The sequence below is a fragment of the Elephantulus edwardii genome, unplaced genomic scaffold (assembly GCF_000299155.1).
Source record: "Elephantulus edwardii isolate Elephantulus edwardi_28Jun2011 unplaced genomic scaffold, EleEdw1.0 scaffold00362, whole genome shotgun sequence".
NCBI classification, from domain to species: domain Eukaryota; kingdom Metazoa; phylum Chordata; class Mammalia; order Macroscelidea; family Macroscelididae; genus Elephantulus; species Elephantulus edwardii.
The window spans coordinates 539,534-544,328 of NW_006400112.1; positions in this window are offsets into that span (position 1 = coordinate 539,534).

Consider the following 4,795-nt stretch of genomic DNA (forward strand, 5'->3'; position numbering starts at 1 on the left):
GTCAACTGAATGACACCTAAGGACCCTGCTCTAGACACTGTCCTCCCCTGGTACAGCAACTTCTGTAAGCTGGACCACTCTATTCTGAGTTATGCTGTGTTAAAATTCAAACTAAAAGAAAAACAGGGTCCCAAAAGAGATGATCTCTTCCAGAATTCCACCAGTAATTGGAGTTGTTGTTATTACATGCTGTCAAGCCAGAACCAATTCATAGTTGACCCTCCAGCACCCTTTCTGAGGCAATAAATCACACAAAGGGAGATTTCCTATGGTTCTCCCATGAGCCAGGTGGTGAATTTAAATTGTGTTCTTTTGTGAGGGTAGAACAGTTCTTTAACACAAAGTTGGGGACTGGGGGAATAAAAAGGGGGGGGAGTGAGGATGGGGTGGAAATCATTGGATAAGGTTTTTTTGGTCAGTCTTTTCCAAGGCTGACTTCATAACTGCACAGAAAAGAGCAACACAAGTGGTAGCAGGAGAACCTCAAAGATTCAGCAGCTGTTTATCCCACTGCACTGGTTTCCTGTTGAGCTTATCTTCTTCCATGTGATTAACTGCCTCTGAAAACCCTCTGGAGGATCAGCTATGGGTCAATTCTGACTCTATGCCACAAGACAACAACCATCTGCTTCCTACATCCTCTTCACCCTTACCCTATTCCCTTCCACTTTTCCTTGTTTTGCTCCCCTCACTCTACTCTCACACCCTTCTATTCCCTATTGTTCCTCTCCTTAGACTTCTGATGTCAAACTCCCTGAGATAATCCCTGAGGTAGAATCAGATGTTCACTTATTGTTTACTCAAGAAGTCCTTAGACATCCCAGAGTAAGATGGTGTTGGCTCCATTTAAAAGGGAGGAAGCTAATACTCAGCTTCAAGGAAGCACCTAAAGACAAGAACTGTGGTGGGAGCCCACATCTTCGGCCTGAATCAACCTGGTGGCATGTCTCTGACTTTTAGTCTTCTTGTCACTAAGAGATGCAAGGAGAGTCTGGGCTGTGAAGGCAAACAGTGCCAACCAAGTGTTGAATGTTCTGCTATTGTCATCTTTAAATTATTTTTAATTTATTTTTATTGATTTTCAGTCATTTATGCACATTTTATAATATGAATTACAGTTGGTCAAAGCCATTTAGTACAATGTTACATCAAATCCTCACTGTAGCTTGCCTTTCCATTCATCTCACCCATTCATCCACAATCTCTTCTCCCTCTTTCTCCTCTACCATCCTTGACAGTCCTCCAAGATTGTTTCTGTCTGTGTGTAGACTTTCCCACAAAGGGCTGGTATTTTCACCCTATGTTGGGCCTTGCCCATTATGTAGAGGGGACTGAATACATGTGTATTGTTGGCACCTTGATGTCTCTGAATGCCTCAGGTGAAACAGGGAATCTGAGTTTTGCTGCAGTTTTTTTAAAACTGTGGAGGTTTGCTGAAGTCTGAGAGGAAGACCCAGGAAGGACAGGCTGAATATCCTGAAGCTGTTTAGACTCCAGGGATAGGCCTGTGAAATCTGCATGGCAGCTTCTTCTCAGAGACCTCCAGGTTCCTTGGTAAGTCCGTGGCAGCTCAGATTGTTAGGAGAACAAAGTTTCTGTGATTCCTCTCCCAACAACTATTTCCTAGACTTATTTATTAAACATAAGAATACCCAAGGAGATTGTGCACATGGCAGGCTCACAATGAGCACTGATGCCTTCTGTTGGATTCAACTCAATGATCCTTTGAGAACATTTTTCCCTGTTCAAATCACAGCTTCTGAGATTTTGGAAAGAACACCCATGGAATGGCACACCATTTGCCCAAGTGTTCTTTGGATACTTCTTGAAACAGGGCACCTATCTCATTGTTGGGTAGTTCAGGTCATTAGAAAGATGCTCCCACACCTGGATCAAGTTTTACTTCTCAACAACCTTCTCCAGTGCTCTTTGGCTCCAATTTGAGGATCCTCTCCATTTTCCCAGATTCCAGTATATGTACAACCAATTAGTAAAAGCTATCAGGGTCACTGAGCTCAGGCAGAAAACGCAGGGCTGGGCCAGCAGTGGTTTCTGGAAGGCAACAATCATCCAGCTTCAGACCCTAAACCCAAGAATGTAGCACAAATATTCAGGTTTCTCACAAAATATTGCCATACTCTGTGTCACTATATATTTACAATAACCTAATATCTACTAAGAAAAGACGCACATGATATAAAGAAAGCAACAGTCTGCCTCAGTCATCATAAAAAATAACCCTTTTCCTAAAAAAGTAGACCCAATAAATACCCTAGATAGAGAGAATCAAAAAGAAATATGTTGATGTGGAGTTATTTGAACAAGTACAGAAGAAGATGCAAATGAAGGAAGAAACAATTAAGAGTGCAAATACCCCAGGGTCAACAATCTGGAAGAAATGTATTAATGAGGAGAAACTTGAACAGCTATGGAAGAAAATGCAATAGATGAAAGAAAGAATTGGTAGTATAGATAAAGAGGTACAAGAACTTTAAAAAAAAGCCCTCAAGACAGAGAGGGTACAACCAACACAGAACTGAAAATAACAGCATGAAAATGCAATACAGAATATTAAGACCAAATTGGTAGAAATGTCCAACGCACTGGTAGAACAGAAGAGATGGAACAGAAAGTCAGTGAGCTGGAAGACAAAAGCATCACTGGAAACATTGTTGTTGTTGATATGTGCCATCTAGTCTCTTGCGACTCATAGTGACCCTATGTACAACAGCCCTAAACTCTGCTCTGTCCTGTGCCAATCACACTGTCTCTGACACTCCCATCCCCATTACCCCAGTCACTGAATCAATCCACCTCATAGAGGGCCTTCCCCTCCTGTGCTGTCCCTCCACCCTACCAAGCATGATGTCCCTCTCCAAGGACCGGTCCCTCCTTACAACATGTCCAAAGTATGTTAGCCAGAGCCTCAGAATCCTTGCCTCCAAGGAGCTGCTTGGTTTAACCCTTTCAGGATGAATCTGTTTGTTTTCCTAGCAGTCCATGGTACCCTCAATACTCTTCTCCAGCACCACAGCTCAAAGGCATCAATTCTCCTTCTATCCTCCTTAGTCATTGTCCAACTCTCTGATGCATAACAAGTGATAGCAAAGACCATGTCCTGTATCAGATGCACCTTAGTCTCCAGAGAGACACCATTGCTCTTCAGTACTTTGGAGAGGTCCCTAACAGCAGACTTTCCCATGACAATACGTCTTTTAATTTCCTGGCTACTGGTGCTGAGAGTGTTGACTGTGGAGCCAAGCAAACTAAAGCTGTGAACAATCTCAATCTCTTCACCCTCCATCCTGATGCTACCAATTGGTCCAGTGGTGAGAATCTTTGTCTTCTTGACATTGAGCCTCAATTCATATTGGAGGCTACAGTCTTTCACCCTCTGCAGCAAGCGCTTTAGGTCTTTCTGTTTCAGCAAGCAGGGTTGTGTCATCTTCATAAAGCAGATTGTTGATAGATCTTCCACCAATCTTGACCCCACATTTCTCCTCATAGAACCCAGCCTCCCAGATAATCTGTTCTGCATACAGGTTGAAAAGGTATGGAGACAGGACACATCCCCGGCGTACGACCTTCCCAATTTTGAACCATGCAGTGTTTCCTTGCTATGTTCTGACGACTGCCTCGTGGTCCAAATATAGGTTTCTCATTAGCACTGTCAAGTGTTCTGGGATTTCATTCTTCTCAGAATCAGCCACAGTTTGTTATTATAATCCACACAGTCAAATGCCTTTGCATAGGCAATGAAACAGATATACATTCCTCTGGTATTCCCTGCTTTCAGCTAAGAAGAAAAATCAGAGATGATATATAAATAAAAAGAAGTAAATTTAGAATAATGTGGGATGACACCAAAAGAAACAACATACTGGAATTCTAGAACATGAGAGTGACAGGAAAATCACTGTGAAAATAATGGAAGAAAGACAAGAAGAAAACACCTCAGATATTTTGAAGAACCAGGAAATCTACATTTAATAAGCAGAGCAAACACCAAATAGACTAGACCCAAAAAGAAAAACTTCAAGACATATCATAATCAAAGTCTCAAAAAATAAGACAAGGAGTGAATACTAAAAGTAATGCAAGAAAAACAAACAGTTACCTACAAAGGGGAAATAGATTAAATTCTGATTTCTCAGTGGAAACCATGCAAGCTAGAAGAAAATGGGTGGCATATACAAAAAGTTGGAAAAAAATGCCAACCAAGGATCCTGGCCCCCACAAAGCTCTTTGCCAACTATACAGGATAAATTAGATTATTTACAGAAAAAAAAGGAACATAAGGAATTTGTGAAAAACAAGACCAAAAATACAAGAAATTTTAAGTAAAGTCCTTCACACAGAAATATCAAAGGAAAGAGCATGGACCATAGTAATTAGAAACAAGAGAAAAAGAAACACAGCAAAATGGCAATGATAAACCCTTGCCTGACAGTAATCACACATAATATGAATGGACTAAATGTGCCACTCAAGAGAAAGAGTTGCATAATGGATTAAAAAACAAAGTTCATAAATATGTTGCCTAAAAAGACACATCTAAAAAAAGAAGAAAAAGACAGACTCAAAATCAAAGGTGAGGAAAAATATACCAAGCAAATGACAACCACAAAAAAAGCAGAAGTGGGGGAGATCCAAGACGGCAGCAGAGGCAGAGACAGTGTGGTGAGCTGCAGGAGCAGCGAACAACTTAAAGCAGGGCCATTATGGCCTTCCACAGACTTTGGCTTATTGATAATTGAACACTTAAACAGTTGATGACTGGCCCTCAGTGAAGATC